The sequence below is a fragment of the Ovis canadensis genome, chromosome 3 (assembly GCF_042477335.2).
Source record: "Ovis canadensis isolate MfBH-ARS-UI-01 breed Bighorn chromosome 3, ARS-UI_OviCan_v2, whole genome shotgun sequence".
Lineage (NCBI taxonomy): Eukaryota > Metazoa > Chordata > Mammalia > Artiodactyla > Bovidae > Ovis > Ovis canadensis.
The window spans coordinates 222551880-222568273 of record NC_091247.1 but is presented as its reverse complement, the minus strand read 5'-3'; the positions used below and the strand labels follow the sequence as shown (position 1 = coordinate 222568273).

At 54.4% G+C, this 16394-nt stretch overlaps 1 protein-coding gene across 2 annotated transcripts in view; it reads right to left on the bottom strand.

The window, feature by feature from the left end:
• The window catches only part of MGAT3 (beta-1,4-mannosyl-glycoprotein 4-beta-N-acetylglucosaminyltransferase), a 39308-nt gene extending 38203 nt beyond the window's left edge, over positions 1-1105 (bottom strand). The window contains exon 1 of one of the 2 annotated variants that reach the window (XM_069586036.1): positions 881-1105. The gene's annotated coding sequence lies outside the window, so the exon portion shown is untranslated. The remainder of the gene's footprint in view (positions 1-880) is intronic. The other variant, XM_069586039.1, reaches the window with a different exon arrangement.
• Between the last annotated feature and the right edge of the window lie 15289 nt (positions 1106-16394).

The following is a 16394-nucleotide window of genomic DNA, read 5'->3' as shown; positions in this document are numbered from 1 at the left end:
CAGGGCCCGGGTCCCTCCCCGAGTCCTCTCATCCTCACAGCTGACCCCATCCAGAGAGGAAGGCGATCACGTGGGGCAGGGGGAGGGCAGGGTTACATCTGTTCACAGATGGAGCACCTACTGTACGTCAGGCCCTGGGCTAGAGCAGTCAGACTCATCCCTGCCCCCAGGAGAAGCTGGGCCAGTGGGGTGCCGAGGACAAGACCGAAACACAACAGGAGACAGCCCCAGGTCCCCAGGGGCTGGGAAGGTAAAGGCAGCATCTCAGCCAGGCCTCGAAGGCTGGGGCAGATTTGGAGATGGGCATCCAATACAAGGCTGGACAGGGAAGGGACTAGTTAGAGCCAGAAAGCGTGCAGGGGACAAGCAGGAATGAGTCAACCCGAGGGTCTCCACAAGCTCCAAAGACACCAGAGATGCTGAACACTGGGCTAAGTCACCGGCTGAGCTAGGGACACCCCCTGTGGCAGATGGCAGCCCAGGAGGGTGGCCTGCTGGAGGGAGGCCCCGGGCTGGGTCCCCGAGGGCATGGCTCTGGGTCACATCAGTGGTCCTACCAGCAGAGAGAGGTACACAACCACACCTATGTGCTTATGCCTGGCACCTGCTTGGAGCAGGTCATGCCCACCAGGAGACTTCCCATTCAGGGCCGCTTACACATACACACTCAGCCTTGGACACAGAGACCCACGGACACACCCCTTGTACACTCACAGAGGACACACACCCTGCAACCCTCAAAACCCTACTGGGCGCTCCCCACAAACTCACATGACAACATGCCTTCCATTCTCAGCCGGGAGGCCAGGACTGGGCTGGGCCCACCTGGAGGCCCCTCCGGCCTGTGGCCGCTGCTCCCATCCGCGGCCCCCGCACCTACCCTCGAAGTAGGGTGCCTCGAAACTCCAGAAACAGAGGTGGGGCCACCAGCCCACCTTGCTGACTCACGGCCTGTCCACCGCCGGCAGCTTCCGCTCCTGGGCCATCAGCGAGGTTCCAGCCTCACAGCTGCTGAGCCACCACCTGGCCCACACCCCCTTGGTCACCTCTCCCCAACCTGGAAGGCAACCTCAGGATGTCCAGACTGGTTTCCCTGTCTGAGCCTGTACGCCCTGGGCCCACAGGTGGTCCTTGAGGGGTCTCAGAGGTCCTTTGGGTCAGCAAGGTTTCTGGTCCTTTTGATGACCAAAAATGTAAATAATGTGGGTGCTGCGGGGAGCCTGGGCTGTCCAGCTGGAGCCGGGCTGCTGGGTGGGAGTGGAAGAACAGAAAAATTCACCCAGAAATATGTCTGTGGGTTGGCCGCAGAAAAGGCCCCGGGCGGGGCTGGCACTCCACCTGGGGACCTGAGCCAGCCCCAAGGGTTCAGCTGCTAACCTTGAGGCCATGTGCACCGTGAGGCTGCCAGGGCTGCCTAGATGTGGCTCGACTGAGCCTCACGCTCAAGATCATCTCCTCTGACCTCTGTCCCACGTGGCTCTGCTTACATGCCTCCTGTGATGTGCTGCTCCTGTCTCCCTTGACAGCTCTTTTCAGTGGGACAGCTTCAGCTACTAGAAATCCTAGATCCCACTGCCTGGAGTTGGTCCAAGCCTGTCAGCTTCTTCACTGGCACCACCATCCTTCAGAAACTGGTTGGAGTCCCTGCACCACTTCTCCCAGGAGCTTTAGTGGCTCCTCCAATGCAGGGTTGTCAGAACTTTCCATCCCGGCCTTTCTCCCACTTGCCCCTGCCTTTCACCAGACACGACGTGACTAGTACAGCCCGAGGGCCTCTCCCTCCCCTGACAGGCCAACCCTGAGCTCTGTGTGGCCTGTTTTTGCGGTCAGGTTTCTGGCCTCTCTTATACACTTCCTGCTAGCTGCTACCTGCAGTTAAGTTTCCTCTTTTGTAAAATAGGAATAAGACTCGTATCTTCTGCATAGGGTTGTTGTAAGGATGGAATGAGTTTATACATGTCAAAATGCTTAGAAAACGCAGCTAGTGCCATTGTTCCTGTTTGCAGATGGTTACTGTCCAGAAGGGCTTCCCTGTGACTCAGCAGTAGAGAATCCACCTGCAAAGCAGGAGCCGCAAGAGTTGCGGTTTCGATCCCTGGGTGGGGAAGATCACCTGGAGGAGAGCATAGCAACCCACTCCAGTATTCTTGCCTGGAGAATCCCATGGACAGAGGAGCCTGGTGGGCTACAGTCTATAGGGTCTCAAAGAGTCAGACATGACTGAAGCGACTTAGTATGCATGTGGTCCAGAAACTGCAGCCACCCTCCTCAGTGACTTCTCCTCCTCTTCTGAAGGTTTAGGGTCATGGAATCTTCTAGATGGGAGGGCCTTTAAAGGCTACTGAGTCCCAGTCTAACCCCATTACACCAGTGAGGAGACAGGAAGAGGACCTGAAGAGGCTCTGTTTCTGACATCTTCTCTGGAGGGCAGAGCACCCACCCTCAGCCTGGGACCAGAGCCTTCAATGAGTTCAGACTTTCAAGGACCTGATCGCCTCACCCCTCTTGGAAGATGCTAGCAGCCTGGGCAGGGTGTGGAGAGAGCCAGGGTGGGAGCCTGGAGCCAGGGTTCTAGAACACCCACCCCGCCTTGACTCACCTGCCCAGTGAGGGGCTTGGCCTTGGGAATTCCTAAAGGGAGCCTGGCATCTCCTGGGTCACAAGTTGGTTCTCATGCTTGCCCCTACAAAGCAGAAGAGGTAACTGAGGCCAGGGAGGGGTGATGGCAGAATGAGGGGTGTGGCAGGGCAGGGTGAGGTCCTGCTGAGCAGGGACCCTTCTGCCCCAGGGTTCGACTGTGCCATGGCTTTAAGCCTGCCAGGGTCCCCCATGCTGGCCCCTCTCATGCCCTTTGCCCTGGTCTAAGGTGGCCTGGCAGAGCGGGGTCAGGAAAGGTCGGGGTCAGGAAAGGTCAGAGCCAGAGGACTGAACCCAGGGCTTGGCATCCATGGGTGAGGATGCCGGCACGACAGGCTCCCCCGGTGCCTGCCCAAAGGGCCAGCATCACTGCCCCACCCCACACATTCCTCACTTAGGAGCTGCTGGACAATCTCTGCCAGCATCTTACCCAGCCCTACCCGGCGCCCAGTGGGGCTGCCAGCATTCCCTGGGCTTGGACGATTGCAAAGAGGAATCAGAAACCCTTGTGCCTTGCTGGTGGGAATGTAAAATGGTGCAGCTGCCATGGAAAACAGCACAACAGCTCCTCAAAAAATTACACAGAGAATTGCCCTATGACCCAGCAATTTTTCCTCTAGGTACGTACCCCAAAGCGCGGAAAGCTGGGACTTGAACAGATCATTGTGCGTCCATGTTCACAGCCTCTTTAATCACAATAGCCAAATGTAGAAGCAATTCAGGCGTCCATTGAGGAATAAATGGATAAGCAAAAACATGGTGAAAGTATGCCATGGAATATTATTCAGCCTTGAAAAAGAAGGAAATTCTTAGAGAATTCCTTGGCGGTCCAGTGGTTAGGACTCCACTTTCACTGCTGAGGGCCCGAGTTCCATCTCTGGTTGGGGAACTAAGATTCCAAAGCCAAAAAATGGAAAAAAGTTCTGACAGATTCTACAATATGAGTGAAACTTGAAGGCATTTTAAGTGAAATGTTGCTGTTGTTCAGTCACTCAGGCGTGTCAGACTCTTTGTGACCCCATGGACGGCAGCACGCCAGGCTTCCCTGTCCTTCACCATTTCCCGGAGTTTGCCCAAACTCATGTGCATTGAGCCATTTAAGTGAAACGAACCAGTCCCAAAAGGACAAACAGCATATGATTGTAGTTCTATGAGGAGCCAAATTCATAGACACAGGATGGCAGTTGCCAGGAAATGGGCAGTTACTGTTTAGTGGGTAGTTTCAGTTTGGGAAGAAGAAAAACGTCCTGGAGATGGATGGTGGTGATGGTTGTACAACAATGCCGCCGGATTATGCAATTTAAAATAGTGAATATGGACTTCTCTGGTGGGCCAGTGGTTAAGAATCTACCTGCCAGTACAGCGGACACGGGTTCTATGTCTGGTCTGGGAAGACTTCATGTGCTGCAGGGCAGCTAAGCGGATGCACCGCAGCTACTGAGATCTAGAGCCCATGGGCTGCAGCAGGAGAAGGCACGGCAACCGCAAGCCAGAGTGCAGCAGCTAGAGAGCAGCCCCTTTGCGTAACCAGAGAGAGTCCGCTCAGCAGCAAAGACCCCGCACAGCCAAAATAAATAATTTTTGAAAATGGCTAAAATGGTAAGTTTTGTTATGTATCAGTTCCATTCACTCAGTCGTGTCCAGCTCTTTGCGACCCCATGGACTGCAGCACGCCAGGCCTCCCTGTCCATCACCAACTCCCAGAGTTTACTCAAACTCATGTCCATTGAGTCGGTGATGCCATCCAGCCATCTCATGCTCTGTTGTCCCCTTCTCCTCCTGCCTTCAATCTTTCCCAGCATCAAGGTCTTTTCCAGTGAGTCAGTTCTTTGCATCACGTGGCCAAAGTATTGGAGTTTCAGCTTCAACATCAGTCCTTCCAATGAACACTCAGGACTGATTTCCTTTAGGATGGACTGGTTGGATCTCCTTGCAGTCCAAGGGACTCTCAAGAGTCTTATCCAACAACATAGTTCAAAAGCATCAATTCTTCAGTGCTCACCTTTCTTTATAGTCCAACTCTCACATCCACACATGACTACCGAAAAAACCACAGCCTTGACTTGCTATGTATATTTTTCCATAATAAAAAAAGAGAACGGATTAGGAGATGGGGAGCAGACACTGCAGCAGTGATGAAGCGTAGACTCCAGAATGATGACTGTGTGACCCCATGCTAGTTGCTTGACCTCTCTGGGCTTTCATCTCCTTATCTGTAAAGTGAGACTAATAACAGAGTGCCCTGCCCTCAGCCCACATAGAGTCACTGGGAGGGTTAAATGAGCTGCTTGATGTAAAGTGCTGAGAACAGGGCCTGGTTATGTTTTGTCCTCTCTTCTCCCCATTTTTCAGATAAGGAAACTGAGGCACAGAGAGGCAACTTCCCCAAGATCCTAGACCTAACGAGCGTCAGAGTCGGGACTGAATGCACGGCCGCTGTGCGCTTCCTGTGAGGTCCTCGGGGGTGCTGGTGGTTGGGGAAGGGTTCTCACAGTCACTGTCCGGGGACAGCACTTCCTCAGAACCTGTGAGGCTGGGGTGGGGCTGAGGTGGGGCTCCTGGAAGAAAGTTTCTCAGAATCAGGGAGGCCCAGGGGCAGGGCAGGGTGGGTGGCAAGTGGCAGGCAGGGCCACAGCATTGCTCCCTGCCAGCAAGGACACCCCCCGTAGGGCCGAGGCAGGGTGCAGAGTGTTGTCACCCACAGGACGAGCAGGCCTGGCTTCATTCCCCACTGGGGCTCATCCGCCTCTCTCCTCAGGGGCAGGGCCATCGGGGCGCAGTGGAGGAAAGACCCAGAAGCCTGGAGAGAGAGGGCTCAGGGGTCTTTGGTCCCCTTGGACCTGGCCAGGGCCAGCCTGTCCTTCTTGTCTCCCCCTGCTGAGCCTCCAGCTTCCTGGCTCTCCCCTGTCCGCATACTCATGGCTCTCCATCCTGTCTCCCACCCTCTTCCGCACAGGAGCCTGTCAGCCGGTAGCAGTCGCCTTCAGGCCAAGTCCTTTGGATGGAAGCAAGTCCGCCAAGATAGCTGCCAGCAATTGCTCCCAACCCTGTAACTTGGCTGTGAGACCCACCCTCTCCTCTACCCTGGAATTTGGGTGGCCTGTGTACCACTTGCTGTGACTAATGGGATAACATTCCAGGCCTAGGCCTCCAGAGGCCCTGAAGAACCCATTTTCTCAGCTTGGGAGCCGGAAGCCATTTAAGGAAATTGGATTCCCTTCCTAGAGAGAGGCTACTCTGCTCTGAGAAGCCCTAGAGCACCAGACATGTGAGGGAGGCCGGCCAGGCTGCCACAGCAGAGCCAAGCGGTCCATACCTGGACATGCCAAACTGCAGAGTAGTGAGCAGATCCATGCTGGTGGTTGCTTTGAGACACTTAGGTTTGGGGCATGTTTGTTATGCAGCAGTAGACAGCCGATACACTTCTAGTCATCAATCTTAAGGCCCCGAAATCTCAAGATCTCAGCAACATGTCAATCCCACTGGGTTCAAGTCCTGCTTCCTCTGGTGACCTGAACCAGTTAACAATACCTCTCTGGGTCTTGGTTCCTCCCCAGCAAGGATAACAGTAGCACCATGTGGCCTAGAGTGAGGAGGCAGAGTGAGGCTGGCCCAGAGGTTGTGTTGGAGAAACATGAGCTGTGGAGTCTCGTCTACTCCTGCTTCCCAGGGTGGAGGTGGGGCTCCCTGGGCTAACAGCCCTGCCACGCAGGACGATGGTCCCTCCCCATCTCTTTCTGGCAGCAGTGTGGTGGGCACTGCTGTTTCCATCCAACCTGCTGAGGAGTCTGGAGCGGAGGGTATAGAGGGTCATTTTCTTCCTCCATCTCAGGAAGTCACCAGACTTCTGGAGTTTGGGTCTTTTTAAAAAATATTTATTTGTATTTATTTGGCTGCACCAGGTCTTAACTATACCAGATGGGATCTTTGATCTTCCTTGCGACACCCAGCATCTTTACTTGGGGGGTGTGGGGTCTAGTTCCCCAACCAGGAATTGAACCCAGGGCCCCCTGCACTGGGAACATAGAGTCCTAGCCGCTGGACCACCAGGAAGTCCCTAGGGTCTTTTGAATTACAAAGGTCTCCAGGACTGAATCAGGCAACTCTCTCAAGCTGGCCGAAGTCTCCAGGGACCTGGAGACACCAGGACGCTCTCCAAGGCTATGGCTTCAGGGACCAACTAGGCACCACGTCTACATAGGTACACCATTGCTTGGGAGCATCCAACCATCCTGTGAGGCATACGATGGAGCCCCAGGTGAGAGAAGGAGAGAGTGAGGCCGAAAGGCAAGGTGACTCCCTGACTCCACTCAGGCCTGTGGCCCTCTGCCTGTCCTCCGTCCCCACCCCCAAGTCCTTTCCTGTCTGGGAGAAATGGAGATGAGCCACTGGTCCCTGCCCAGGCTCCTCAGGGTCAGCAGAAGGCCATCCGTCATCACCCCTCTGCTCATCCCACCAGAACCCTGCAGCCCAGGGTCCCTTGGGTGAGGCCAGGTATGGAGGGCTGAGCGGAAAGGGCCCTGGGTGGGGGACTTTGAGTCCACAGGACACACAGCAAAAGGGCAGTGCCCAGCCCACGTGCTCCCCTAGTGCCAGGCTTTCCTCCCCTCACCCACCAGCTCTTCCCAGGGTCTCCTGTCTGAGAAACTGCCAGAAACAGGGTGCTCAGCCCGCCCCGGTGGGACTGTCGGACCACGTTTCTGCACAGGAGGGGTTTGTGTAGGGGGAGCCTTGAGAAAGAGATGCGTCTTTGTCTACTTGGGGCTGAGGGTGCCGATGCCACTGTGGGACCATCTGTCTGTATGTACCTGTCCCCCATTGGGGGGGTCACGCCGACCCTCATGCCCAGCTTTGCCCTCCCCATCCCCCACCGCTCCTTCCCGTGGGCCTGGACAGGTGCACGGCTCACCCCCGCGGTCTCGCCATGTCCCCACACTCCCGCCATTTTATTTGTGGGTCATCCCTGTGCAGGAAGGAGACTGGGCGGGTGCCAGGAGCACTGAAGCAGACCTCGTTATTCGCCCTGGGCAGGAGTGCAGAGGGTGTGCAAAGCAGCCAGGTCCTGGGGCCGGTGCTTAGAGAGCTGCCCCATGCTACCTTCAAGACCAGCCCCCAGAGAGAAAACAGAGGCCCAGAGATTGGGGAGTGACCTGCCCACATCACACAGCGGGAATGAGACGGAGCCAGGCCTGGAATTGCACCCAGTCCTTAGCTTCCCGGTCGAACTCTCGGCAGCCCAGGGGAAATGGTTCCTCTGAGGCCAAAAGGAGGACTGGGGTGGCCTCATGGACTGGGATTCCCCCCACACCCCATTTCTGGGGACCACCACTCCGCCCCCCCGCAAGACAATGGCAGAGGATGGTTTACTTATCAGGATCTGTTCTTCCTGTCACCTGGGGAGGGACCAGCTTCACTTTACAGATGTGGAAACTGAGGCTGGGAGAGGCTTGGAAGGCCCAGGGCCAGCAATGCCAAGCCAGCCTCCAGCCTTCCCAGCTGTTTGCCTCCATTTCCCAGGCCTCTCAGGATCTGGGGGCAGGAGGAGGCACTGATGGTCACATGGCAGACCCTGAGGCTGCAGGTGGGGGCATCCATTCCCAGGACTTCTCCCACAGCGAAATCTGATGGGAGCAGGGAGCAGGACAGACGTCCTACGTTTGTGTTTGCAAACAACCGTGAGATTTCAACGTCTCCAGCTCCAGAGCGGGGAGAGGAGCTGCTTCTAAATTGGGCTGGGATGACAGTCACTCATCCCTCCCTAGGCTGTACCCCACCAGCCTCCCTGGAAGATTCAGACCTTGCCGGGTCCCTGCAGCGATTCTGCCTACCAACCCTGGGCCCATCCTACAGCTGGGGAATCTCAGGCTCAGAACCTGGACCTTGACTTGCCCAAGGTCAGGCAGCCACACCAAGTCATGTGATGGCCAAGAGGGATCCGGCCTGGGCCCAGTGGCAAGAGCACACCCTCTAAGCGTGTGGCCTTGGATGTGTCGCTTTCCTGAGATTCCCCCTGCCCTTGAAAGTGTTAGGCACTCAGTTGCATCTGATTCTTTGCGACCCCCTGGACTATAGCCCTCCCGGCCCTTCTGTGCCTGGGATTCTCCAGGCAAGAATACTGGAGTGGGTTGCCATTCCCTTCTCCAAGGTATCTTCCCAACCCAGGGATCAAACCCAGGTCTCCCGCATTGCAGGCAGATTCTTTAGCCCCCTGGGAAGCCCCCTGTCCTGAGGCCACACCGCGTTGGCTCTCTCACCACTGTGGCTGGAGCTTTCAATAGGGCTGCCAGCCTCGGCGATCAGATCCCTCCAGGAGCCAGTGGGTGGGGGGTGGGGGTGGGCCGCTGCCTCACGGCCGGCCTCCCCGGAGGGGCCTGGAGCCACCGACCCACCTGAGGACCTAGGGAAGTTTTCAGGCGACCCCTCCCCCTGTTCCCTTTGTTTTTCTCCCAGCTCCATCATATGATACACTTACATTTCCTTGTTGGTCCTCCGTCCCCCACGAGGCAGGGCTTCTGCCTGGTACCTAATCAGCGCTACGCTAATCAGTGCATGTTTACCGAGTGAATGAGTGAACACCTGCCAGGCCTAGCACATCCCTAACCGGCTGGGATAGTGATGCGGGGAAGAGGTGAGGGTGGCTGGGCCAGGTGAGCTGGGGGCTGAGAGAGGAGGTGAGACCAACAGGACTAGGCAATGTCTGGGGTTGGGGGGAGGAGTGAGTCCTGGAGGGTCTGGCGGGGAAGGCTGATCCCTTGGACGCTCACCCCCGACTTTGTTTGGAAGCCCTGACACCCTCTGGGCTGGTGCCTCCCCCTGAGATGGGCCCCTCCCCGTCCCCATCGCCTACTCCTCAAACTCCCCTTTCAAGACCCAGGATATACACACCCGCCCCCTGCAGAACCAACCAAAATACAAACTGAAAGGGACCTTGCAAGCTCTCACCACAGATGTCTGCAGTCCAGGGGACTCAAAGAGGAACTGGTTCTCTGGGGCGGAGGTACTTGGCCACAGTGCGGGGGGACTTCCTGCCCCCTGCGTCACCCCTCACCAGCCTAGAGAGACCCTGAAGAGTCAGTGCCTGAATAGCACGTGGCCATTCTGGGCACCCAGTCCTCACCAGGCACGAAGTTTCCCCCATCTTTTCTCATTAACACCAGTGACTGTAAATTTGTGACTGCCCTGGTCAACACAAACCAAAACACATTGAGTGGCAGGACATATTATACTGTTAACTGTGATAAAATATACATAACATGAAAGTTACCATTTTAACCATTTTAAAGTGTATTATCCAATGGCATTAAGTACACTCACTCTGTTGTACAACTACCACCACTATCCACAGCCTGAACTTTTTCATCCTCCCAAACTGAACCTCTGTCCCTACTGAACACTAACTCCCCAGCTCCCCCTCCCCTAGCCCCCAGCTCCCCCTCCCCTAGCCCCCAGCTCCCCCTCCCCTAGCCCCCAGCTCCCCCTCCCCTAGCCCCCAGCTGCCCCTCCCCTAGCCCCCAGCACCCACCCTCCTGCTTTCTGTCTCCCTGAATTCGACTTCTCTAAGTGTGGTGTATGAGTGAGCCACACAGTATTTGTGTTTTTGTGACTGGCTAATTTCTCTTTAATATAATGTCCTCACGGTTCACATGTTGTAGCCTGTATCCGAATTTCTTTCCTTTTTACAATCGAATAATAGCCCATTGTGTGGATACAATACATTTTTGCTCATCCGTTCATCCGTTGGTGGGAGTTTTATCCATCCATGGGTTGCTTTCACCTTTTCCCGATCGTAAATAATGCGGCTACGGATGTCAGTGTATAAATATTTGTTTAAGTCTCTGCTTCCTCTTCTCTTGGGTGTTTACCCAGAAATGGAATTGCTGGATCATACGGTAATTCTATGTTTAATTTAGGACTTATCTTTAAGCGATTATTCAGATGATCCTAAATAGGATTATAGTCAATTTGTTTTTAATTCACAGACCCAAAACTCACTGAATTTTTAAACTCTCATACTCTGCAGGTTATGTCCCAAGACTCCAGGCTGAGACTCGCTAGAGCTACACAGTCCTACCGGGGTGACCACGCGGCATGAGTGACTGTGAGCGCAGGAGTGTGGACAGCCTGCGTCAAGATGCTCTGTGCAGATAAAGACACTCATGTTTCAAAGATTTACCGTGAAAGAGCCCTCTCATTAGTAATTTTTGCATTGATTACCTGTTGAAATGATAATATTTTGGCTATACTGGGTTAAAGGAAGTAGAGTGTTACAAACGCGGTTCTTTCTGTCTCGGCGCAGAAAGAATTCAGTGAGAGGCAAAGTGGTAGATGAGAAGCGATTGATTAGAATGGGATGCTTTTGAGGCTTACCAGTGGGCAGGCAAGAGGGTGCTCTGCCCTGAGAACTTAATGGGCTACAGTTTTATAGTCAAAGGAAAAGTGGGGCGGAGGAGAGGACCGCCTTCTTCCTCATTCTGGAGCAGATGTCAAGCTTCCATCATCAGCTCCTCCTGTACAGAAGGAGGAGTTTTCTTGTCCCTGCATGGCCAAGCCAGGACTGTCATAGCGCAACAGAAATGAGCAGAAAGGTGGTCACACACTAAAATATGGCAAGTCATCTCAGGTTTCAGTATAAAGTCACCCTCTCCGCATATTCTGGCTTTTAGGGTACACAGAGGAGTGTATCCTATGAATCGTTAACTTACTGAGCTCACCGGGCTGGATGTGGGGCTCACGCCAATATTATTTTATTGTTTGGGGGCATCGTGCTCCTGTTGCCCAGTTTTGTCGTTAAGCAAAACTGCTTTCTCGAGTGACCATCAGCTTACAGAGGTCTCCCACGCTTTTTTCTTTACTTATGATCCCCTGGTGCGGTTAACTATTTAACCACCTACTTTGTCCCTTTACTCTGTGCCTATCAGTTTCACTCGTATCTTTTCACTTTCTGAGTGTGACTCTGAAGGAATCCAGCATGGCATTAGTGATTCGAACTTCCTGTCTATTGAAAACATAACCCTGGCAGGTTAATCCAGGTGATTGCTGAGTCTAGAGGAGGAGTGTGGAGCTTGCAAGCCTTGGCTGGCTCTCTTGTTTATTTTTAATTGAGAGAAAGTTCACATAACATACACTCAACCATATTAAAGAGCACAATTCTATGTGGCACATGGTGTGTTCACAACCTTGGAAAACTACCACCTCTCCCTAGTTTCAGGCTTTTTCATCACCCCAGAAAAACACCTCATATCCACTAAGGATACACTCTCATTTTCTCCTCCCCCCGGGCCATGGCAACCACTGATCTGTCTTATGTCTCTATGGATTTGCCTATTCCCAACACTTCATATAAACGGAATTAGACAACACATGGCCTTACGTGTCTATCTTCTTTCACTGGGCATAGTGTCATCAAGGCTCATCCATTTTACAGAGTACATCAGTGCTTCACTGCTTTTTATGGCTGAATAATATTCCACTGTATGCACAGACCACCATGAGCTGATCCACCCGCCCACTGAGGAATGCTGGGGTTGTTTCCGCCTTTTGACTGTTATGAGTTGTGCTGCTCTGAACGTTTGTGTATAAATTCTGTGTGGACATCTGTTTCCATTTCCTGGGATGGAATTCCTGGGTCACTTGGTAACGGCTGCGTCTGTTTGTCCTTTTTACCTTACTTATGTACCAAAATCCTAGATACACATTTTCAAAGAGCCGACAGCTTCCTTGCGGTGTGTTAGGACACACCCTTGAACCTGCTGAAGTAGGGTCTGGGAGGTACTTGCTGGGGATGCCCCCCCGTCACTATTTTTAGGAATCTGTTCTTAGAGGATTCAAGTCTCCAGAGGGTCCTTCAATGTCCTGCCTGGAGGGTCAAGGCCTGGCTGCTGCTGGGAGCAGGACAGGAGATAAGGCAGGGGCTCTGGACTCAGAAGCCCCTACCTCTTGGCTCTGTGTTTTCAGTATGACGCCCCTATCCCCAGGCCAGGGATCCCTGTCGCCAGAGAACGACTCTTTTCCTGCTGGGGTTGGGAGGGGTGGCTACCTAGCAGTTCTGTGACAGGATTTGGGGGCCCAACTACTCTTTACTTCGCCCCCTCCCGCTACCCTACCTGGGGCTGTCCCATCAGGCTAAACCCTTGGTGGTTCTATGGGGTAAACCACACTGGGGCTCAGCTGCCACCCTGCTCGCTCGGCACGTGGCCGCCACTCTGTGTTTACTTTCCAGCTTCAGAACTGCACTGGCTTGTCTCCCGTCCTGCTTGCCCCATCCTCATGGCTTACACCTTTTTTTCTTTGGCCACGCCATTCAGCTTGCTACGTCTTAGTTCCTAGACTAGGGGTTGAACCTGGATCCTCAGGAGGGAAAGTGTGGCACCCTAAGCACTGGACCACCAGGGAACTCCCAAAACATTGCCATCTTTTTTCTTTTTATGCTTTTTTTTTGGCTGCACCATGCAACTCGCAGGTGCAGATCCCTAGTTCCCCAACTAGGGATCGAACCTGGGCCCCCAGCAGTGGACGTGCAGAGTTCTAACCACTGGACAGTCAGGGAATTCTACACTTAAAAAAAAAATTTCTGTAGTCTTCACAGGGTTTCAGAGGGGAAGAAAGTTAGTGCCTGTTTCGTTTGCCATCTTTAGCAAAGTTGTTGGGACGTGACTAGACTAGAAGCCCATATCCTTAAGGAGTATGCCAGCCCCGGCTCTGGGGAGTTTCCGAACCCGTCAGCAAGAAGGGGGGCTCCCACTCAGCTCGGGTCTCAGGGCCTATTCCAGCTGGAGTTCCAGGTGCTGGGTTATCTTCCCTCCAGGGCAGGAATCTCATTGGACTTCCCCCTCTCTCCACCCTCCCACCCACAGCCCCTGACCCAGGGCTGCACACAGCTGGCGCTCAGCGTGCTTTGCCACTAGACAGAGAAAGAAAGCAAAGGATACATGGGAAGAAGCGACTGTTGGGTGAAGGCTTGGAGATGACGAAAGTGGAGTGTGAGGGGACCTTCCTCTGCTTTCATCTCAGGATCACCTCCCACCTGTCCTTGAACTCTCCTCGGGTTTTCTTCCTGGGCCTGAGACCCCAGGAGTGCTCAGTTCAGGAAGGCTGGGACCAGGCCCTCAACTGCAGGCCACCCCACTAAAGGGAACCGAGGCCCTGCTGGTCACTGAGAGGCAGGGCCGACCTCATTAGGTGCTACAGACAGCCCCAGGGTTGGGACCTTCAGGGAAGGACTGGACCCAGCACACCCGCCCGCCCCCACTATCTGGGCCTGACTTTCTGCCCAGCGCCCTGCCGCCTGCCCTGTCAGCCCGCCCCCACTCCCTGCTAAAACGTGTGCCGCCTCCTCCCCGGAGAGGGTGGCCTGACCGCCACAGCCTCCTCAGGCCTGCTGCAGCCGCCAGCCCTACAGGCCCTCCACACCCTGGGCCTGTGCTCCTGCCTTTCGGGCCACCCGGAGCTGCCTTCTTTTCCTTCTCTACCCAGCTGAATGCTACTTCTGTCAAGATGCCACCCCAGTCCCTCCAGACGATATTCCAGGAGCCCTCGAATCTTGGTCAGGTGTAATCCCAGACTGCGAGCCAGGACAGGGCCATAGCCGATTCCTGCCTGGTCTGAAGTTGAGGGCCACGTCCCAGTGTGGGGGAAGGCCTGGCACCTCCCCTGTCCCCAAATCCCAGAGGACAAGTCAGACCTGGCAAGAAAATTCCAGTGTGACCTGTGATCTCAGAGGGTCCTTGTGAAAGTTCCCCTCCTGCACCCGGGGGGTCAGGATATGTTAAACCCACACTGAGGGACTGCTGTCAAATCCCACCTCTCAGGCCTGGAAGGTCCTTTGAAAATCATGAGGCAACCTCCTGGGGCATAGAGAACAGCCTCAGGTTCAAATTCCTGCTACCACGTGATCCTGGGCACCGGCTTATCCTCTCTGAGTCTTGGTTTCCTTTTCTCTATGGTGAGGTCACTGACATCTGCTGCTTGGCCAGGTTGGTAACTATTACGTGAGACCTCATTGTCAGGTACCTGCCTGGTACATGAGTACAATTCATTAAATGATAGTTGTGGGCTTTCACAGAAAGCTGAGCTGTAAACCCTCATTTGGAGCTGAGACAGGGATCAGAGAGCTTTGGGGCCTCATCCAAGGCCACTCAGGGGCACAGAGATGTACCGTTCACCGAAGCACCAACTCAAGGAAGGCCACCTGGAGGGGGCAGGTAGGCAGAGGCCATGCAGCTCAGCCTTCAGTCAAGAACTCCAGGGGTACTTGGTCCTGTGGGGTTCCAGACCCAGGGGTCTCCCTCTGGAGGGGGTGATTTGTGAGTCCAGGGTAGGGCCAAGGAATCTGTATTTTTAATAACTACGCCCTCTTCAGTGTCTGTGACAGGCTGGGTCTAGAGCTCAACCCTTCCGCTCCAGCAGATGCCAGGGGTGCAGCTTGGCTCACACACCAGAAAGATGGACATCTCCATGTTTACGGTGTGCGCAGGTAGCCCCCTCTGACGTTCAACAGCTCACAGGCTTACTGCTCTTCTCCTGAGCAGAACTCCGTCTCCTGATCACTCTTCAAAGTCCCACCTGTGCTTTATTTCATTTCTAAAGCGAGGACTACCAACAGGACCCAGCAAAACTTCGGGCACACATCCCCGCCTGGTGGCACTGGGAGGCATGTGGGGGGCGGCCACCCTGAGGGCCTCCCTCACAAGTTAATGCCTTGCAGGTTCCCACCTGGCACGGAGTAGTTAAAGAGTTTTATAGGGTCACCTGGGTCCCTCAACCTGGGAACTGCTGGGCTCCCTGCAATGTGCCGAGGCCTCCGAATCTTCAGGTCTGACATGGAGTGCTTCCTGAAGCATTGATTTACTTGGTGGTAAGTAATTAACTCACCTAGATATTCAAAATAAGTTATAAGACATCCAATTGCTTACACACTTCCAAACTCTGGGGAGGGGGGTACTGGTGGGAGTAGTTTTCTATAGGCTAGAGATGTTTCCTGTAGGAAAGTTCTAGAAGCTCTTCCCCAGGCAGTTTACCCATTGCCTGCTCTTGCTCCTCTGATGTTTCTTCGACTTGCCCAGGCGCTGGCCTGTTGAGATGACTGAAGAAGAGGGTTTAGGTTGGAGGGGGCGGAGGAGAGGAGTGAGCAAACACAAAGGACTGCAACACAGCAGGTGTTGGGAGGTGGAGGCAGGAGATATGGAAGGTTCTTGAGCTCAGCATTGTCTGGACAACAGGAAGGCTTTGCTGAAGAGACAATTGCAGGAAACAGGCAGGGGCTTTGGCCTCGAAAGAGAGGGTGGGGCTCTGAGGTCCACCCTGGCCCACTGAGTGACTTGGGAGAACAAGGAAAGCAGGGGCTGAATGAGCCAGCTGGTCCGATAGTCTGAAGGTGCGGGGTAGAGGGGGTCACAGAGGCAGGAATGGAGACTATGAACTGGTGTCAATACTCCTCAAAACTGGCCGCCTGACACTGTCTGTCCTCGAGGAGTCCACCCGGACTCATGGAAACATCCAGCTTCGCTCTGAGCTGACATCACCTGTGTGGGGGAACCAAGCGTGTGCTCATGCCAAGCCTGTCCGGGTTAGCAGTGATCTGCATCATTGTCTGGTTTCAAAGGAGGGGGCCCAGAAAGAAGAATCACGGAAGATGCTCTTGTTGGAGGAAATGTTTGGGAGCCTGGCTGACAGCCTCCCTCTGGGCTTCACTGAGAAGAGGTTGAACCACACCCATGGCCTGACATCTGGGTTCCTGGGAAAAGCGGCCGGTAGCACCT